At 44.2% G+C, this 22,393-nt stretch overlaps 1 protein-coding gene across 1 annotated transcript in view; it reads left to right on the top strand.

Annotated features, from left to right (window-relative positions):
• The window catches only part of LOC145413547 (plexin-B-like), an 889,679-nt gene that overhangs the window by 780,565 nt on the left and 86,721 nt on the right, over positions 1–22,393 (top strand). The gene's annotated exons all lie outside the window — the stretch shown is intronic.

Here is a 22,393-nt window from a genome sequence, read left to right as displayed (position 1 = left end):
CGGAGCATTTTAAGATAGGATGTGTTTTAGAGAGAGAGAGAGAGGTGAGGGGGTGGGGTGATGAAAGGATTTGTGGAAGGAGGGAAAGAAGAGAATAAAAAGTCAGAAAGACGCAAAAGATAGACTGAGCGAAGGAAGATAAACCTGAGGAAATAAGAGGTGAAGGGGAATGAAAGAAAAGAAATGGAGGAGAAAAAGGAGAGGAAGGGAGAAGAGACAATTAGAAGGGAAAAAGAAAACGAACGATCGAAGGGAGGTTAAACGAGAAAAATTAAGGGGAAGGGGGGAGAAATTGGAGAAGGGAAAGAGAGTGTAAAGGGAATAATGAGATATTGGGGAGGCGAAATTGGGAACGTAGGAGGCAAGAATACGGCCGGTAAAAAAAGAAAGGAAGAAGAGAGAGAGAGAGAGAGAGAGAGAGAGAGAGAGAGAGAGAGAGAGAGAGAGAGAGACCGTAAATAAAGAAAACTGCAAAAATATATAGAGAGAGCAGTAAAAGGGAAGGTAACAAGAAGTGGGAAAGAAGAGGGTGAAAAAGTCCTTCATTGGAGGTCAGTAACCGCGAATGTGAACCCCAAAGAGACTCCTGGGAACTCCTTAGGGTAACCTGTGTGGGATATGGCGAGGGCGGGGGTTGAGGGATCGGGGAGGGCAGGGAAAGGGAAGGAGAACAAGTGGGAGGGGAGGGTTTCAAGGAGCATATGCTCATTATAAATATATATATATATATATAATTACACACACACACACACACACAGATTAGGTACAAATATGTAGGTACAGATGTACAGTCTGTCAAAAAAGTTTCACGCAGGAGCTGTCTGATGATATCCTAAATGATCATTATAGCTAGTGTTTTTCTGAGATGATTAATATTCTTAATGTCTATATGATAATGGAACTGACCAGGAAATGTCACCCAGGTGATATATTTATTGCATCCTTGTGAAAGTAAGTTAATTTAGTAGGGTAAAAGCATCAGGGATTTTGCATTACTAGTCATCTGTGATGCTGGATTCTTTCGCTTGATGTACACCGATACTTTTATAATCGACTGTACATGTAAATAAGGGGATGGGGAGGGACGAAGGAAGAGAAGAGGAAAAAGAGGGCAGGTGAAAGAAGTTTGGGAGGTGAGAAGGAAGGACGAGTTACGGAAGGGGATGGGTAAAATGAGGTTAGTAAAGGGAATGGATTGAAGTTTTGGAGAAGGATGAGTTAGCAGATGAAGTGGGAAGGAGTACTTGAAGAGATGTGGTTAAATAGTTTTGGAGAAGGATGAGTTAGCAGATGATGCGGGAAGGAGTACTTGAAGAGATGTGGTTAAATTTAGGAAACATTAAACGAGAAGGAAGGTAATGGCTGGAGGATAAGTGAAATTAGGAAAATGGGAAGGCAGAACCAAATTATGCCTTAGTTGGACGGGAAAAAAAAAAACACAAAAAAACGCACCCTCCTTCTATCGTCTATTACGATTTTAGATGCTTCATTGTCAAGTGTAGCGTAGAATAATTTTGGCGCAAGAGATTATTGTAAATTTCTTGAACCTCTTCTCAGTTAGAGATGTGGAGAGAAAAGTGGAACATTATTTTACCTGTACACCAGGGAGGATAGATTTAACATAGAATAATTATTAATGTAAACACGTTAAGCCTTACAAAACGATGGCGTGCTTTTTGTTGTATATATATATATTTTTTTTTGCCACGTCAAGATTATTCAAATTAGGAGACATTCCGAAATGGAGGGATTATATATAGCCTTTATTAAACCGGGTACCACAAAAGATCCCCGTAAGCTGAAGGAAATCGTCTGAAAGTACGAGAAACACTTAAGGTCATCGTCTTGAAGATGTTAAAGGTATTGAAAAAGGTAAACATGTATGAAGTGGATTTTTTTTTTTTTTTGCCTAATGAGACGAAGATAAAAGAAAATGTAAATAAAAATGGCAACAAATAGAAGGTAAATGAGTAAATGGATGATGAAAGAGGGACGAGTGAGATGAATAAAGGCCTCCTCTGGAAAGGGGTGATGAAATGTGCTCTCGAGTTTGGTATGTAAGGGAGGACTGGGAATAAAAGGAAAGGGGTGCAGAAGGGAGTAATGAGCGTCGTTAGTGAGGAGGAAGTGAAAGGCTGCGGGTGTTTGGCGAGAGAGAGAGAGAGAGAGAGAGAAGTTTCTCCCTTTCGACCTTAATTACATATAAGTAATTAGCAGCTGTGTATTTACGTGTATAAATAGGCAGCTCGAAGTAAACGTAAATGACAGGAGAGAGAGAGAGAGAGAGAGAGAGAGAGAGAGAGAGAGAGAGAGAAAGGGGGGCGGGAAGAGGGTTGCAGGAAAGGGAATGAGAGGGTCGTGATTTACTTAGTGTCAAGTGAGGGGACAGTTGGACAAAGTTCTGTAGTGAAGGGGAGCAGGTGGAGAGAGAGAGAGAGAGGAAAATTAAAGAAAGTGAAGAACTCAATGAATAGGGGATAAGTAAAGAGAAAGGGGGTTTAGGAGAAGGAGAGGAGCTGACGGGGAGAGAAGGGGGAGGGTGGAGAAGTAAGGGGAGATGAGAGAAAAAAGAGGAGGGTAGGGGAGGATTGGAGTAGAATGAGAGAGTGAGCGCTGGATGAGAGGCGACGGCTCATGAATATGTGAGTCATAATAGTGGGGAAGCAGAGAGGGAAGAGGGAAAGGAGGGAAGGAGGAGGAAGAAAAGAGAGGCGAAGCGAAAAACTGAGAGTGGGAGAGAGAAAACGAAGAGAACAAGAGGGAAGAGGGAAGAAAAGCAGAGGAGAGGAGAGAGAGAGAGAATTAAAGAAGGATGGAAACAGACAGGAGGAGACACGAATGAAAGGGAGAGGACAAGAAGGAAAGACGAAAAATAAAAACAGCGGGAGAAAGAAAAAAAAATGGTAGTGTTGAAAAGGGGAAGAGAAAAAGCGGCTTGACAGAATGAAATGAAGACTCTTGAGAGAATGTAAATAAGAAGTGGCAAATAAAAGGAATGTAAATCTTAAGGGGGAGAAGAGAAAAGAAGATAGGTAAGGGTAAATGAAACAGGGAGAAAAGTGGAGAAGAGGGGTGGGAGATGGGAGGTGGGAAAGGAGATAAAAAGTGTGAAAAAAAAGCCTGTCCGTGAAGAATTCAATTTTCTCCTAATTTTGCCCCTCTTCTTGCCCCTACACCATCCTTTGTTTCATACGCTCTCTTGTTTCTTTCATATTTTGATCTATTACAGTGACTGCAGATCCGTTATTCCTTGCCTCTTCCTCTTCATTTCTGGTGTATTTTAATTAGTGTGCAACTTATATACACCCTTTCATTCCTGCACCTGATCTGTACCCTTTCCCGCACCCTGTCTGTGTCTGGTATTGTCGACTCCTATTTTACCTCCATTTATTTTCTCGTTACCCATTCACATCCTCATCTGTGTCTTTCTGATCATCTTATTTTTTCTCCCCGATTTTGCAGTCGTCCATCACGTTACTTCTTTCTTTGTCATCGCTGTTCACCTTTTCACCCCTATTCTTACAAAAATGCATTACCTAATCGAATGTCTTTATCAGTTACCTCATTATCTCTTCCTTTCCCAATCTCCTCTCTTATTATTTACCTCATTATCTCTTCCTTTCCTAGTCTCCTTTCTATCCTTGCCATTCACTTCATCCGATTTTCGTACCTGATTATCCACGCCTGTTCTTTTCTTCCCAGCTTGCTTTTTCTTTCTCCTTCCCCCCATTGCCTCATCCCTCGGGCCTGTCCTCAGCCCGTATTTGCATTTCCTTTCCTATAGTCCTTCACTCTCCACCGTGGTGCCTCATTGCATTTACCGTGTCTTTATTTTCCTTCTCATCTTTTCTCCATTGCCCTCGTACTCTATCCTTATTCGTTTTCGTTTCTTGTTTTCTCAATCCTACATCCGTATTCTTGCTTCATTCCTATCATTCTTCCACATTTTCGCTTCTACCTTCCTTTCATGTTCTCTTTGCTTCTGTGCTTCTTCCATTTTCTCATTTCTTCGCCATTCCCTCTGCATCCATCCTCCATAATATCCCTTCATTTCCTTCCCACCTCATTCGTTTGTCCTCACTTCCTTCCTCACAGACGCTGAAGCCATCAAGCATCGCATTAAAAGTCAATATCAGTCGCAATTGAAAGGGGCAACACGAGCAATCAGGGGCAACAGCTGCGGTGCTTATGGGTGCAGGGGGAGGGGGAGAGAAGATGGTGGGGAGGGAACGGGAAGGAGAAATTAGAAGGGAGGGAATATGGGGGAGAGCTGGAGTGAGGGAGTGGGAAGAAGTTAGAAAGGAGGGAGGGAGGGAGTAAAAAAGTCAGATGGAAGGGATGAGGAGCGGACTTAGAGGTAGGGAGGCAGGGATTGTGAATAAGAAATTAGATGGAAAGGAGGAGGAATAGGATGGGAATTAGAAGAAAAAATTAAATGCGAGGGAGGGAAAAGGAAGTGTGTGTGTGTGTGTGTGTGTGTGTGTGTGTGTGTGAGAGAGAGAGAGAGAGAGAGAGAGAGAGAGAGAGAGAGAGAGAGAGGCAGGGAATGGGTGAGAAATGAGGAGAGAGGAAAGGAGATAGAAATGAAAGGTTGAGAGAAAAGAGATAGATAGATGGGGAAGGATGAGCGATTGGGTGAGAAGCAGGAATTAAATGGAAGAGATTTAGAAGGAAAGGGGAAACAGAAGAAAGGTGTAGGAAGGGGGAACTATAAGGAGGAGGACAGGAGGGAACGAGCTGGAATTGGGAGACGCCGAAAGATTCAATGGGAAGAGATCAATTGAGATGAGAGAGATTGGATGAGAAGGAAAGCAAGATACTTTGAGGCAGAGTGTGGGAAATGGATTAAGTAGCTAGTTGTTGTTGCCCGAGAGAGAGAGAGAGAGAGAGAGAGAGAGAGAGAGAGAGAGAGAGAGAGAGAGAGAGAGAGAGAGAATTACCAGTCGTGGAAAAAGGCTGCGATATAGTTTTCTTCGCTGAAAGCAAGATTATTTTCCAGTGCAGAATTCAGCTTAGTACGCGATAATGCTAATAACCAGTGAGGAGTATAGATTATGTAAATATGATGGAGAGAAGTTAGACAAAAGTATAAGGAACAGAAGAAAATGGATATGGACTGGAAGTAAAAGAAGTGTTCAGATTGACTTGATGTCATTCAGATACGGTGGCTGGGAACGTGAGAAGAAGCAACCGCATCGTCTTTCATCATAAAAAGAAGCGAATGGGAAAGACGCATAGAGTATGGCCTTTAAACAGATTTTATATAATTTTCGCCTCCTTCCATTACTCCTTTCTTTCTATCCTTCTTCTTCCTTCATTAAATTTGTGTCCTTCTTACTTTCCTCATCATTTTCATTTTTGTGTGTGCTTGCTTTCTCCCACTTTATTTTGTGACTTTTCTAACCCGACCCCCCCCCCCACACACACACACACTTTATCCAAATAAGTAGGCAGGGAAGAGGAATGATAGGGAAAAGAATAAGAGGAGGAACGGGACTGGTGGGGGAGAGCGGGAGGAGAGAATAACGAAGTTGAGCTACAGAGAGGACAAGGAAGGGGGGGCTATGGGATCCGTCTCGCCGTGTCCTCGCTTCCCAACTCTTCCTTATCTGCAAGTCTTATGAGAGGCCTCCCAGCTCTTCCTCTGTCCTTTCCGTCCACCCCCTCTACTATCTGCTTTCTCATTTGTCTTTCTACTGTTCTCTTTTGGGTCTTCTGTTATTTTTCACAATCTTCCCATCTACCCTTCCTACATTCTACCTACATATCCTTTCTTTTTTTGTGGTCTTTCTATTTTTTCACTTAGTTCTTTCCTTCTCTTCCGCCGACTCTCTTTTTTGTCATTTGTGTACCTCTACTTTCCTAATTTGGTTACCTCCGCCAACGACGTTGGAGGAGGTTATGTAATTATCTGTGTTTGTATATTTGTTTGTCCACACGATATCTCCATAAGTTCTCAATGAATTTCAACGAAATTTTGAGGAAGGGTGGGCCATGGGGCCAAAAAAAAGAATTTATTAAATATGGGGCCGGATCCGGATCTGGATCGTATTTATCCGGCACAATATTTCCAAAAGTTCTCTATGAATTTCAGTAAAATTTTGTGGAATGGTGGGCCATGGCTCAAGGAACAAATGATTAAGTTTGGGGGCGGATCCGGATCCTATGTATTCATTTCAATATCTCCACGGATCTGGATCCTTTTTAATGGCACTGGTGGAGGTATGCGCTCGCTGAGTGCTTTCTAATTTCTTAAGAGTTGTCACACAGTCCTTCCTTTAATCATCTTTTCTTTTATCATTTAGTTGCCTCTGCATCTCCCCTTTCTACTTTGGTCATAGTTTTGGTAGTTTTTTCCTTTTACCCTTCTCACCGCTTCCTCTGTATTCTGTTACTGTTTGTTCGCCGTCCTTCCTTTCTGTTCAGGTTTTTGCTTTCTCGTCTAACTCCGTCTGCCATTACACTGATTCATGTAGCCCTCTGTATGTATATATTTGTTGCCATCTCTTCTTGTCACTTTTCTGATCTGTCACTTTTTATTTTATACTTGCAGCATTAAATTTTCACTTTATTCTTCCTTTATTCTTCCGTTAGTCTTTCTCATTTTCCCCTGCGTCTTTCTCATTGTTACACATACCTTGTTTTTTCTCTTGCCCTTCTCCTTTTCTTTTTATCCTTTCTCCCTCTCCCCAAACCTTTTCTCCTCTTCGCATATCTTCAGTTTCACCCCTTGGATTCTGTCTTTCCTTCAAGCACACAACTCTCTCTGAACATTTTCCCCGTCACCCCTTACTGTATGTTCCCCTCCTCCGCATTTCATGTGTCACCTTATCTCTTCACCCCACTTTCCTCTTGTCATCACCCCGTTTTCTTCCCCTCCCTCCACCCTGGTTTATCTTTTCCTCCCCTCTGTTTCTTCTCCTTCCCGCACCTTCAGATTTAACTTTTGTTTCATTTACCATCTCTCCCTTTCCATTTCTCAGCCTTGAACTTCGTCTTCTCCCTTATCCCAAAACAGACACCATTACCCCTCTCAACCTCTTCCCTTGCTTTCCCTTCTACCCTTCCTCCCGCTCCTCTCGTCTCTCCCCTCCTCTCCTCTGATCTTCTCTCCTCTCCTCTGATCTCGTTCCCTGTACGCATGTTTGCCTCCCCAACTTCTCCTCTTTCCTCCTCCTCTCCTTCTCGTGTCCTCCCCTCCTTCCCGTGTCCTCCTTTCTCTCCCCTCCTTCCTGTGTCCTTCCCTCCTTCCCGTGCCCTCCCCTCTTTCCCCTCCTTCCCGTGTCCTCCCCTCTCTCCCCTTTACCCGTGTCTCCCTCTCTCGCTTTCTCCATGCCTCCCTCCCCCACCTCTCATTTTAATTTGTCCACGCTGACTCCACTCCCTTATTATGCACTTCCATATTCCTCCTTATTTGCATATTTCATAATTTTCTGGTCTTTCTTCTTGCCTGACGTGGCTTTTCTTTGTTTAGTTGATGCTTAATGTTCCGTTTCTATATGGTACCTTCCATATTCACTATCTTTGTCCATTTCCTTCATTTTTTTCTTTTCTAATCTCTTCTTGAACTTTCCCTGTCTACAACCATTTTTTTTTTTTTCATTACTCGTCGCTTGGTTTCCCATTCTTCCTCCATATCCTGACACCTCTCTCTCTCTGAGCTCCTTCCCCTTTTCTCATCTCCCTTTTCCGCATCCGTTACCTTTTCCTTTCATTTCGTTCTGTTGTTTTTTCCTCACTTTACATTTTTCCCAGTCTTCTTATATAAACCCACCTCAGTACTGTATTTTTGGCATAGGTGGCGTTTATTTCCTCACACCCTTCTTTCTTCCCTCAACAGTCCCATCATCCCCACTGGATGCCTTTTCCACTCACCTTCACAACCCCTTCTTCGCCAGTCTCATCCTTTGCTGTCCATTCTGCCTCTACTCTCCCCAGACTTTAAACTCTCCCGTCTTGCATCCTCCTCTTTTTTTTTTTCTCCTCCTCTCTTGCTCTTCCCTCTCTTCTTTCTCTGCTTTCCTTTCTTCCTTTCTCACCTTCTCCTTTGTTCTCCCCTCTTACCCCCTCGTTCATCCTCCCTCCCTTTTAAATCGCCCGTTCCTCTCATACTCCCAATTTCTCCAGCCCTCTCTCTCTCTCTCTCTCTCTCTCTCTCTCTCTCTCTCTCTCTCTCTCTCTCTCTCTCTCTCACACACACACACACACACACACACACACACACACACACACACACACACACACACACACACACACACACACACACACACACACACACACACACACACACACACACACACACAATCCCCCTCACTCCTCTCCGTCATCCTGTCCCCAGCATCATTACCCCCTCTGCCGACATTACCATACACTTAGCGGGTTATTCAGCCAAGACACCCTCACTTCTCGCCTTTCAACCCCTTATACTCGTACTCCCCTCACACCTTATACCTCGGCCCCCGTAGCACGCCCCTTATACTGCACCCATCACTGCACACTTCTCACATCTTCCTGCATATCTCATCTCGTATGCTTGATCTGTCCATGTTTCATACAACCCCTCTCTCTCTCCACGCCCCATCACCGTCCGCATGACCCTCACCTCACGCCTTATCGATACTCCCTACCTCATTGCACCTCCCTCTTCTTGCTTTACCCCAACTTTCATTCCATATCACTCATGCTGATTTCGACCCTTCATAATCTTTCGCTTTTTTCATCACTGCTTTTTTGTTGTCATTCTTCGCTGCCCATCAGCGGCTCACGATTCACCCTTCATATCATTACTTTGTACTTTTCCGCCTCCATTTATGACTTCCATTGCTCAAAATCAAGGAGGCTTAAATCTCCATTCCCAGTGTTATATCCTTCACTCCTTATAGTCTCTCTCTCTCTCGCTCTCTCTCTCTCACACACACACACACACACACACACACACACCTCTCTTTCTCTTTCTCTTTCTCTTTCTATCCCTCACCCTCACAGTTAACGGGATATACAGCCCAAATCCCACCATCTAACCACACCACTCACTCACAGAGGGGAGATTAGACCCCTGTGTTGCCTAGTCTTTCCATCCTTTCTTTTCGTGTCCCTCCCGTACCCAACCTTCGACTCGCCTCTTCTCTGCCGTTTTCTCCCTCTGCTCTCTAGTGCTCTCTTATTTTCCATTGCGCTCTAAATATCACTGATTTTTTTCTTTCCTCTTCTCTCCTATTTAGTAATTCTTCGTCCTGTTCGTGTGTCTGATCTCTCTCTTATTTTCTACAATCTCCTTTCGTACCTTTGTTCTCATTCTTGTCAGCATCATTCGTTTCTCCTTTCTTCGTCTGTCTTCTTCCTTGTAACCCACCTTTCTTCAGAAATTTACTTTCTAACTTCCTTTTATGTATCTCTCTGCATCGTTTCCTCCTCATTTTGTATCCTTCTCTCTCCAACCTGCCATTTTGTGTGTGTGTGTGTGTGTGTGTGTGTGTGTGTCATTTCTTTTCATCCATTCATCCATCCTCTCCTCACTTCACATTATTCCATCTCCCATTGTCCCGTTTCGTTTTCCTTGTCCTTTCCACTCTTCATATTTTCTTCCATTTGCCCCCATCTCGAGTTGAACAAGCTGTCAGGCGACGCAAGGTGGAGGTGTGAAAGTACTTGAAATCGAATGAGGACGATTTATAGCACTGTCAATAGACCGATAACAGCACACGCACACACTCCAGACACACACTTACTCAGCGCTGATGCGTAAAAAAAGAACGAAAAATAAAATAAAGACGGACACTCTTACATATGATTCTTAGCGTACATAGTTTTTTATACGGGCATACAAGCACGCACGTTAGTCTATTCATTTACACCCCGTTTTATGTACTTTTTACTGCATTTCAAACACACATTTATCTTCACTCAATGACTTAAACAGTGACGCGAGCACCCACAGATTCATACACGCACAAAACTCCAGACAAGCACACAACCCTTCCAGAGGCATGTCCCAAACATGCTAACGGTCCTACCCCCACCCCACACATACAAACCCCACACGCACACCAGCGCCGCATATACTCACCTAACATACTCACGCAGTACCCTACACACGCATACTGCTCTCAAACATGATCATTATCTCCCGCGTTCACAGTCCCCCTATCCCCACAACCCCCCCCCCCACACACACACTACACAAAAAAGACACAATCCCCCCCCCCCCTCCAGACACACCAAACACAACCCCCTACACACAATCCACCCACGCACATCTCTCCCCACACCCACACACAGCACCCACACTCACAACCTCCCACACTTAACCCCCACATAACGCCCCCATACACAACTCCCCCTACACAACCCGCCCACACACAACTCCTCCCACACACAACCTCCCACACACATAACTTCCCCCTCACAGATAACTCCCCCACACACAACCCCCCCACACACAACTCCCCCACACAAAAAACTTCCCTCACACCCAACCCCCCCACACCCAACCCCCCCACACACAACCCCCCCACACACAACCCACCCACCCACACACACAACCCCCCCACACACAACCCCCACACACACAACCCCCCCACACACACAACCCACCCACACACACAACCCCCCCACACACACAACCCCCCCACACACACAACCCCCCCACACACACAACCCCCCCACACACACAACCCCCCCACACACACAACCCCCCCACACACAACCCCCCCACACATACAACCCCCTCACACATACAACCCCCTCACACATACAACCCTCCCGCACATAAGCCTAACTCCTACTAATCTCCAAGTAACTCCCCATGAAAACAGCCTCCACGCGCAGCCCTCCCCACCACACGTTCACACACCTTCTTTACCCCACACACTACCATCCACACACACACAATCACCATCTCTTCCACGCAGAATCACCATCTCTCCCACGCACACAGCGCGCCAAAGCACTTCCACAAACACAACCTCCCACAAAAACACCCCCACCCTCACAGTCCCCCCCCCCCTTAGTCACAAATACACACTTCTGGGATTCCATTTGCAAATTTCATGACGCTTGGTGAATGTGTGGGTCCCTAGAGACGAGGGTTCCGTCCGTCCACCACAGAACTCTCGCCCTTACCGCCATGCCTGACCAATCTCACACTTACCTATTAGCACCCCTCGGTCTTTGGATGAAGGAATGTGGGTGTGTGGTGGGGGTATGTTGGCGTTTGGTATTAGGCATGTTGTGGTATAGGGGTGGGGGTATGGTATCGTGTAGGGATGGTAGGGTAGAGTAATGTGGGATGGGGGTAAGGTTTGGTGTATGGATGATAGGAGTGGTAAGGTGCGGTGCGGTGAGGGGTGTGGTGTGGGGGTGAAGGTACAATGTGGCATGGGATATGGTATGGTATGGTATGATGATGTGGTAGGAGGATGAGGGATATGGTGTGGTGTGTTGATACAATATGTAGTATAAGGTAGTGAGGTGATATGTACTTTGTGTGATGTATGAGTTGTGGTGATTGTGTTGAAGAAAGTGTGGGAGGATGTTGTTAGGTATTGGTTATGGTGTGATGTGGGAATATGTTGGGTATGGGATGTCAGCATGGTATATCTAGCGTGTATTGCTATCAGCAATTGGGTAGGGTGGTGTGGTGGGTGAAAGTGTGGTGCTGGTGGTATGGTGTGGGGGATATGATTTACAGTAGCTATGTTACATGCCATGTATCGAGGTAGTGTTAGGAGTTGGGTATGGTGTGTAAAGGGTGTGACGTATGCGATTATGGTGTGGTTTGCAGGTACAGTAAATATTTTGGGGTGCGTGGGTTTGTGGTGCACGGGGGTGTCATTACGTGTAAAAGCTGTAGTAGAATGGAAGGGTGATGGGGGACCTGCGCATCGTTAGGGGCAGTGATTTGATATGGTTTGTGGTGGTGGTGGTTGTGGTGTGGCGGCAGGTATAGTGGCATGGCGTATGTGGTGTTAAAAATTGTTTGGTATGGTTGCTCTGGTGTGAGAAGGGTTTAGGCTGTAGTGTTTTAGGTACGTATTTAGTATAAGAAGGTTGTTTGGTAGGCATGGTGTTTGGGTTGGTGGATATGGTAAGAGATAGTAGCTGTGGTGTGTTGTTGGCTTGGTGTGTGGAGTGGTGGATTTAGCGTGTGGGGTGATGAGTCTGAAGTAAAGGAGTGGTGTCCGAAAGACCGGCAGACATGGAAATCATTGTGTTGGAGGTCATGGATGCTGGTAGTTTGTTAGGTATAGATACGTAGAGATTGTTTTTATAGTATATTCTTGCTTCCTCTAGACAATTTTGTTCTGCTTATGAGAGAGACATCGATATGAAGGGGTTAGAAATTCCATTAACCCGTTCGGTATTATAATTGCATTAAACTTGTTCTTGCCACTACCACACAGTTTTAATCAGCGAAGGATTAACCCCTTGTAGTGGATGAACTAAGGCGGTAAATATACTAAGTCAGTGTTATGCTCAAAGGATCTTGGTAGTGAGGTGATATAAACGTAATCCAAGAGATATTCTGTTTGCTGCGATTAAGTACAAGGTGCCAGTAGATAAGATGAACCAGTTATAAGGAGTTGGATATCGGTATATTGAGTCAGTTGTACGCCCAAAGATTGTAGGGAATAAGATGATGGGTAAAAGATATTCTGAATGAGATGATACGGTGTGAAAATATGAGAAAAGATATTGGAGTTGTTGATAACTGAAAGATACGTTGTACAGGATAGTGGCGTAACAGTGTGAGAAATGTACAGGAGTGCTGAATGAGGTGTTAGTGTACAACAGGGCATATCGAGTGATGGAAGTGGTACTGGTTTATATTGGTAGCCGGGTGTGGTTTATGTGCCCATGTGATATGTTGATGTGCTGGTCGTATTTGTCAGGCGGGAATTCTGCCTTTATAGTGAGCTGCTGCCTGTTATTTATCTCTTAATATAACTTGAGTTGTGGTTGGCGGCGGTGTGAGGGAGGTGTGGATGGTAAATATGATGTAAATGGTTAAGGGAGTTGTGAATCATGGAGGTGTGAATGATGAGGATGCTGTGAATATTTAGGCAGTTGTGAATAGAGAAGACAATTTGTAAAACTCAGTATCAGAAACGTGAACTGAAAGAAGCAAAGTGTGGATACGAGAAAGGTCAGAGCGTTGGTTATTGAGTGACAGGAACACACATTTATCATCATTGACTTGTCCTCTTTTTCTTTACTTTACAGCAACCTTAATGTTTCTTTTATCGTTTCCCAGGACTTCCTGAATATTTTATGTATCCATCTCCGTCCCCCATCCCACCACAGCCCACACACCCCGCCTCTCCTATCTGGTCACCTCTTTCCTCACTCCTTTCTTTGCCTCTTTCCTCCACTTAAATACCCTCTTTCTCCCCTCCTTCCTTCCCTCCCTCGTACCACCTCATAATTAACTGCATCTATTGTTGTCGCCCTCTCCCCTTTGTTCCCCTATTCTTTCCCCCATCTAGCCCGCCCTCTTTCATCCCCCCCTCCTCGTCTTTCATTCCCCCCTCCTCGTCTTTCATTCCCCTTCGCTTATTCCCCACGTCCCCTACTACCTTCGTCATTCCCCTTTCCCCCCTTCCCTACATTCGCCCTGCCTTCCCCACCTTCAGGTTTCCCTCGTTCCATCATCCACCTTCCATTCTTTTAGTTTCCCCCTCCTTCATTCCTCGTCTCTCCCTTCATTCCCCGTCCACACTTTTACACTTACCCTATCAGTTACTAGCTGCTTTTTCTTGTCATTCCCTTGTCATTCCCACTTCCTCTTTGCATTACTGTTCCTCCCATTTTTTCTTTACTCTTTTCTTCCCATCCATTCCTCCTTCCTGCCACTTCCTTTCCTTACTGCCCCGTTCCCTTCTGCTTCTTTGATTTAAGTCTCTCAGCTTACTTATCACCCTTGTCTCTTGTTTTTACTAGCATTTCACTCGGCATCCTCCTTCTCCCTTCCCTACACTATTTTAGTTTCTTTATTTTCCCTTCACCGTCCTTTGTGTGTCTGTCTTATCTATTTCCTGTTCTCTCTCTCTCCCCTCTCTCCTCTTGCCTTCAACTTTCCTTTCATTACCCCTCTCCCTTTCCCTCCCATATCTGTCGCTTCATTCCCTTCCTTCTCTCCCTTACCCTCCCATACCTTTCTTTTTCCCTTAGCGCCCCTACACCCCTCTCTCCCGGCTTGTCCCCTCATCACCATTAATTAACCACATCTTGTTCAATAATCACCCTAGAATGTATAGAGATAAGGGGAGAGTTGGGGAGAGGGAGGTGTGAAGTGGCTATAAAGACCTATAAGCATCCATTTCTCTAGTCCCCCTTCTTATCACATCCCATTCCGCTTACACCCTCCCCTTCCTCTTCTTGTAATCCTTTTTGTCCATCTTTAAACCCTTCCTTTGTCTTCTCTCCGCTTTAACTGGACTTTTTTTTTTTTTCCCCGCTTTCTTCCTTGCAGTGCCGTTCTATATACTGTCTTTGTCCTTTCTTTTTCGTTTTCCTCTTGTGCTTTCGTTAGCCCTTTCTCTTTCTCGTTTCCTTTTCTCTTTCTTCGCTCTTAGCTCCATGCTTTTTTGTTTATTACTCCTTCCCTCCTTTTTTTTTTTTTTTTCTCTTTGCCTCTTTTTTTTGTGTCTTTCTCCTGCTCTCTTATTTCTCATTCCCTCTTCTCTTTGTCACCGGTTTCCCTTCCCTTCTTCAATTTGCCGTCTTTTGTTTTCTGCATTCTTCTGTTTCATATCACTGTTTTAACACTTCTCTGTATCAGACAGTTTATCGTCATCAATACCATCATTTTCTCCCATATATTTATTTTATACCCTTTTCTGTCGCAGTTCATTTTCTTTCTTCTGTCGTACCTTTTCCTCTTCTGCATTTACATATAACCTGTAATTTCTCACTCACCCAATTCTCTCTTCTTCACTTTCCCTCCATTATCCATATTCTGTTTGTCCTCTTCCATTTTCTCTTGTATTCATTCTTTATCCTCATCCCCATTCATTTTCGCCAATAGCCATACCCTATCTTCTCCCCATTTCTTCCCATATCTTACCCTATGGTCCCCCACCCCCCTTCCATTATCCTTATCCAGACTCCCATACGCCAGCACACCCCTTCCAGATAACCCATTCCAGTCTCTTCAGGAAAGTTGAGGGTATAACTTGAATTTTTTTTTTTCTCCTCTTCAGTGCCTTGTGTCTGTGATGATAATGGGAGTTTAGGGATGGTAACCAGGGGAGGGGAGGCGATGTGGTGGTGGTGGTGTTAGTTGTGACAGAAGTACTCTATGAAGTGCTTGTGGTTGTTGCAGATATATGTTTGGAGACATCTGTACAATAGTGGTGGTGGAAATATGCCGAGAGATATTGGTAATTAAGGTAATTGTTGAAACATGGAAGATTTACTTTCTTATTAATTTTGGGCTTAGTGGTTGTGCACAAAGAAGTTGCGGTGAAAGGACTGCGATGAAATTTTGGTAGTTGTGGCAGAAGCATGGTAGGAATTGCTAGTAGTTTTGATAAATGTAAAATTATGGGAGTTTTTTTCTTTCTTCTTTTTGGTATGCTTAGTTTCAAAGGTAGGAGATACGGTAAAAGGTGTGCGACAAAGCATTGGTAGTTCTGCCCGAAATATACTAGGAGATACTGGGAGTTGTAGTAGTTGTTCAATTGTGTGATAGTTGTAGTAGTTGTTCAGATGTGCGATACTTTTTTGTAGTGATTGTTCTTGTATTATATGAGAAAGCATACTGGAAACTGTTTTTAGTTGTGGTATAAATGTGGGAGAAAACATTGGTAGTTGTGGTAGTCAGGTAGATGTATGGGAATGGGATTTTTTTTTTTTTTTTTTTTTTTTTTTTTTTTTTAAGGAATAATAGCTGTAAGATGAGTACTTGTGGTAGGCTTTATACAAGGGAATAGTTGCAGTGTTAAGAGACAAAGAATAGGTAAGATATAGGTAGTTCAGGTGGTTGTGGAGGTGGTCGATAGTCATAGGTGTAGTGATGACTGATAGCTGGGGTAATAGCGGCAATATCGACAGCTTTGAAAAAAGGTCGTTGCGGTGGTCATTGTGGTAGGTGGGGTGGTAATGATAGATGTGGTAGTAGTGGTAGTTCTGGTAGTGGTGGTTGGTGCGAAGTTGGTGGTTGTAGTGACGATGGAGCTTTTTGTAGTGGTGGTGGTAGTTGTGGCGAGGTAGTAGTTGTGGCAGTAGTTGTAGTTGTGGTGGTGGTTATAGATCTGGCCTTGGTGGTGGTAGTTGTGGCGTTGCCGTTGGTAGCTGTTCCGTTGGTAGTTGTAGTTGTGGTGGTGTAGTTGTGGCGATGGTTGTTGTAATTGTGGTGGTGGCAGTTGTGGCTGTGGCGATGATGAAAATAATTATGATGACTGATGATGGTGAAGCTGGTGGTGTGGCAGAGGTATTGGTGGTAGTTACTGTGATAGTGGTGGTAGCGCTTGTGGTGACAGTGACAGTTGTGTTAATCGATGACAGAGTATTGAGCTGTGGGTACATTATGCATTCCCACCATTTTCATTGTTATCTTTTCTTTGATGGGTAACAGGTGCTGGTAGGTGTGCAAGGGTAGTGTGGTGATGGTACAGGTGGTGAAAGTGATAGCGATAGTGACAGTCTGGGAGAACGGTGAACTGATACTTGTCGTAGTTGTGGAGAGAATGTGGTGGCGATTGTGAATGTGGTGGTAAAGGTTGATGGTGGTGGTGATGATGGTGTGAGTGGCGGATAGTCTCAGCACAGCGATGACGTATTTTTTCTTTCTTGAGTCTAGCCTCCACAACTTTACTGAAAGAGAAGGAGCTGTAATCATGAAGGGAGCAATGACATTAATACCTACAGCTTGAAAAGTCTTAGCTGAATAAAGTCAACCGGGGATAGTAAAGAATAAAACATCACCAACCTGTTTGAGATTCTTTGTGGTGTTTGTAGTGGTAGTGGTGTTTCGAGAGTAGTAGAAGTGTTTGTATAGTAGTGATGATTATCGTTGTGGGTCGTAGAGGTAATAACTTAGTGAATACTGAAAAGGTTTGATAGTGGTGGTTGTATCGTTGAAGCGAAGTTGTGGTAGTAGAAGTGAAGATTGGTAGTGAAAGTGAGGGTTGTGGAAGTGGGGACTGTGGTATTAAGTACTGTGGTAGCTGAGTGCCGGGAATGACAGCACTTTTATCATCCACGCCAATAGGTCGGAGTGAAGATACTGTCCGTAGCGAAAGGAAGCTTAGATTAAGTAGGGTGCGACGAGTTACCTTTATACCTGTAGAATTAGTCGCCATTGAGGTAGCGAAGACGGTAGTAGGAGCACGACTATTACCGGTACTTAATGTTGATATAGTGATGGTGGTTGACGTAGTGGTGGTGATGGTGGCAGTGGTGGTGGGGGTAGCAGGCCTCGTGATATAGGTGATCATAAATTGCTAGCCCATTCTTCTGCGACGGAGGGAGGGAAGGAGAAGAGAGGTGAGCCGAGGGAGAGGAAGGGAAGAGAGAGGGAGGGAGAAAAGGTGAGGTGAGGGAAAGGAAGAGGGTAAGAAGAGAGAGGGAAGGAGAAAATAGGTGATGAGGGAGAGAGAGAGAAGGATGAAGGTCATAAGGAGAAGGGAGGGGGGGGAGAAGAGGAAAATAGTGGAGGTAGGGAGAAGACAAAATGAAGAATGGATCTCGGTAAGAATAAGTGAGAGAAAAGTGTTGTATGTAGGGAAAGAAAGGAGATAGAACAAGCAAAGACTGAGGGAGAGGAAAGAGAAATGGTTAAAAAAGGTTGAGTAGAAGATCATGAGGAGGGGAAGAAAATGGAGAGGAAATGAGAAACGAAGGAAGGTAGGAAGAAGACAGGAGTAAACACGAAGAAAAGAAGAGGGAAGGTTGGAAGTAAGAGGAAGAGATGGAGAAAGAGAAAGTTTGGGAGGGAGGAAGGAAGGAAAGAGGAGGACTAGAGGTATTGTTGCTCTAGTATACAAGTGCGACCACCAACCTTTTCTTCCCCTCTCGTGCCTTGATAGTGTTAAATATGCCCTTGATGTGCCTCCCTACCCGTTATCTATGTACGCCTCCCCCCCTAATCTCCCATTGCCTTTTCCCTTCTTTTCTCCCATTTTCCTTTTCCTCTTCCTCAATTGCTTCTGTTCCTTCTTCTTTTCCTTTTCTTCCCTCCCTTTTTCTGCCTCTCATTTTCTTCCTGTCGTTTCGTTTCCTGCCCTTTTCTTTCTGATCGCCTAGCATTTTTCTTTTATCCTCCCATGTATATATCTTCTTCCTCTAATGTCCTCTCATCTCTGATCCCCATTCCTCTCGTCTCTCCTTTCCTCTCCTTCGCACGTGATAGCCACTTTACCTTTGCGTCTCTCCTGTCGTCTTGCATTTTCCTCCCTATTTCACTTTATCAGAATAGTTTTTATTTTGTTACCAGCCCTGTATCATTTCTCTCTCAGCTGTTGGTCTCCCTTCATTTATCGGTGCCTTTTCCCAGTTCATTTAATCTCACTTTCTTCTTTGCCAGTGAACTTTATTCCATATTTTGTATTTTTCTCCACTATATTTTTTCTGCTTTTATTTGCTTTCCTGTTTTTCTCGTTTATCATGTATGGTTTTCCTGTTATTCCTCGTGTTATTTTCCTTTATTTCCGTATTCTTTTCCAACTCTTAAAACTTCATTCCATCTCGTCCTCTACCTCTTCTCTCTTGTTACTTCACCTTTGTTCATCCCCTCCACTTTTTTCCTTTACCTGCGTTCTTCCTGTTCTCCATATTTGTTTCATACTCTTTTTCGTTTCTCTTTTCACCTTTCACCACACTTCTTTCATTTTTTCTTCTTGCATTCCGTCTTTCCTCTGCTACTTGATTTCTTTTCCATACCTTTCCCGTATTTTCTTTTGTCCTCCTTTCCCTTTGTTAATAACGACTCTCAGCTCGTGCTTCTGTCTCTTTTCCTTTCCCTTTTCACAGTATTTAATCTTTCTGTAAATACTATTTTTGCAGTTTTTCTCTTCTTGAATGCCATCAGGTTTCCACCCTTATGTATACCTGTCTTTTTTTACATCTTTCCGCTTTCACATGGCTGCTTTCCATTCTTTACTTTCATTCCTTCCTCGACCATTTCTCAACTTCCCTCATCGCATCCTTCGTTGATTTGCATTTTCCTCCATTCTCCCCGTTCACTCCTTCATGTGTTCATTCCGTTTTCCTTCGCGACTTTCCTTTTTTTTTTTTTTTTTTTTTTTTTTTTTTTTTTTTTTTTTTTTTTTTTTTTTTTTTTTTTACCCCCCCTTCTCCACCCCACTTCGTGTTCTTTTTCCTCTTTCCCACTTAATCTTCATGTTCACGACTTTCTCACCTCATTCCCACTGGGCCTCTCTCCATGATTTCTTTTTCTCCTTCTCTCCTCACGTCCTGTCCCCACTCTCCTCTTCTTCCCTCCCTTCTTTCGGTTTTCCCTCTTTCCTCATTCCAACTGTCTTCGTCCCTCTTCCCTCCCTCCCTATGTTCCCGGGCCCCTCACATGCCTATTAGCGATCCAGGAAGGTTTATGTTCCCTGCGACTCTTTATTTTTTTCGCCGTGTGTGTCTGGCTGGTGCGCTATGTATTATTCAGCTGTTTCGTCGCCTTGTGTGGAGGGATAATTTGAGGGTGCTGTTTGTCACCTATTGGGCACGCTTTGTCTTGCCCCCTCTAAATTGCTCACCTCCTTGTTTACGCTCGTTATCTTTCTGTTCTATCTTCGCTTTCTCTCCGTTTCTCTTTCCACTTCTTTCTCCTCTGTTTCTCGTTATCGTCCTGTTCTCGTTTCGTTTTCCTATCATTTTTCACGCATTTTCTCTCCTGTTTTTCTTTCTCTCTGCTAGCCTATTTGTCTTGCTTTTTTTTCTTTTCCCTCTCTCTTGTCTATGTGTCTGTCAATCTCGTCCCTTCCCCCTCCCTCTCCTTTCCTCCTTTCTCTCTTTTCCTCCTCTCTCTCCTTTCCTCCTCTCTCTCCTTTCCTCCTCTCTCTCTTTTCCTTTTCCTCTCTCTCTTTTCCTTTTCCTCTCTCTCCTTTCCTCCTCCTCTCTCTCCTTTCCTCCTCCTCCTCTCCATTCCACCTCCCTCTCTCCTTGCCGCCTCCCTCTCTCCATTGCACTTTACTCTCATTTTCCCCTTTCCCCCCCTCTCTCCCCTTTCCCCCCCTCTCTCCCCTTTCCCCCCCTCTCTCCCCTTTCCTCCCCTCTCTCCCATTTCCCCCTCTCTCCCCTTTACCCCTCTTTTTCCTTTCCTCTTGTCTCCCCTATTCCCTCTCTTCCCTTTCCTCCTCTTTTCGTTTTCCTCCATTCTCCCCTTTCCCTCTCTTCCCTTTCCCTCTCTCTTCCCTTTCCCTCTCTCTTCCCTTTCCCCCCTCTCTCCCCTTTCCCCCTCTCTTCCCTTTCCTCCTCTTTTCGCTTTCCTCCAGTCTCTCCTTTCCTCCTCTCTCCCCTCTTCTAGTGGGTCCGGGGGGAGAGATCGCTCACGGGCGGGCGACACCCAGAAAGACTCTCATATCGGAAATTATAGGAGCGTAAAGTGGTATATTGTCTCCGCTGTGTGTGTGTGTGTGTGTGTGTGAGAGAGAGAGAGAGAGATTATGTGCTCGAGCGTGCTTCATAGCCTTGTACACACACCGATAGATAAACCCAAGGCCCATCTAAATAGACCTCTGATAGTCCATAACCTGCTTTACGGTCCCATAGAGGTAGTCTGGCTAAAATACTAGTAGGAGCTAATAGACGAACGTGATCCTTTTTTCGATTACTATAGAAAAACAGTACAATTCATATTCCTTCCCCTCCCTTTAGGAAGTGTGGCTGTTGAGTGTTCGGGAGAATAGCGAGGAGCAAGACAAGGACTGAACAGGACATTTTTAAGTAAATGTTGAAAGTAGTGTTTTAAATGTTACAGATCTTTAGGTTTGATTTTCCTGGTTATCCCCTTCATTAAAGTGACATTTTTAGGTATTTTATTCTTGCTAAAATAGGAACACATTATTTAACCCTTGGGAAAATTCTTGCTGTATAAGAGGTTGGAATAATTTCCATTAAACTCCACCAATGTGAACAAAAAAACAAAAACAAAAAAAAACGCGCACGCACACACACACACACACACACACACACACACACACACACACACACACACACACGAGAGAGAGAGAGAGAGAGAGAGAGAGAGAGAGAGAGAGAGAAAGAAAGAGAGGGGGGGAGGTGCTGGTAGGAGGGGGGCAGGAGCGGTGTTCATTATGGTGATAGTGGTGTTAATGATGATTGTTCCCTTGGCCGTGTCTCGTCTCTACTCTCCTTCCCTCCTCTTTTTCTCCATTATTCTCATCTTTATTATTCCTTTGGACTTCCTCTTTCCATTGTGTTTTCCGTCCCCTTTGTTGCCTTTCAGTTAGGTTTTCCATCATCTTGTTTCCTTTAGTTCTTGTCCTTTTTTTCCCCTTACTTTCTTTACTCTCATTTCCTTTATTTTTTCCTTCTTATTTCGTCTTATTTCTCTTGCCTCTTATTTTATTACCTTTTCTTCATTGTTTAGTTCGTCCATAACAACTTTTAAATCCGCAGCTTATTTCCCAAAGCTTTGTGGCAAAATAAGACAATGCTACGGTTATGCTTTCTTCACATAATACCTTTTCGTGATAAACACAATACTGTAATGTTGTTGGAGCTCGGGATACGAGATGGAAAAAAAGGTAATTTAAGTGAACTGGGCCTTGTTCTTTAATTTTTCTTCATACTACTTTGTCTTCTGTTTTTCCTCATCTAATTTCGTTCATTCTTCCATCTGTTCTTGTCTCCAGATGTGTTTTCCTTATACATACCTGTTCATACTTTATTACTACTCACACCCATCGCCCACTGACATTCCAGCCCATTGCACCCATCTTTTGCTTACCACGCCGATTTCGTTACTACCCTCTGAAGGTCTCATCATGCGACGCAGGTTATACTGTCGACCTTAGTGCTTGTATATTCTCCCTCTGTCTGTCAGTGTATCTATTTATATCTCCCTGGTGTATGTCTATTATCATCTGCCTACTTTACTGAGAGAGAGAGAGAGAGAGAGAGAGAGAGAGAGAGAGAGAGAGAGAGAGAGAGAGAGCAATAAAGAAAATAATAAGAGAAACCTTGGACTCTGAAGATGGGAAGATTATCGAGGAGAAAAGTAATTTAGATGAGCAGCCAGATTAGATGAGGAGGATATAAAGCTCCCTCGCCCTCACCACTCCCTCACCATCTGCTTGCCATTCACCACTTCCTCACCACTCCCTCACCATCATTCACCACTTCATCACTCACTACTCCCTCACCACTTCATCACTCACTACTCCCTCACCGCTCATCACTCCCTCACCACTCATCA

This window comes from Coenobita brevimanus, chromosome 96 (assembly GCF_032717465.1).
Source record: "Coenobita brevimanus isolate Jiangsu-jjx chromosome 96, ASM3271746v2, whole genome shotgun sequence".
NCBI lineage: Eukaryota > Metazoa > Arthropoda > Malacostraca > Decapoda > Coenobitidae > Coenobita > Coenobita brevimanus.
The sequence above is the reverse complement of the archived record's forward strand: the minus strand, read 5'-3'. Positions and strand labels throughout refer to the sequence as shown.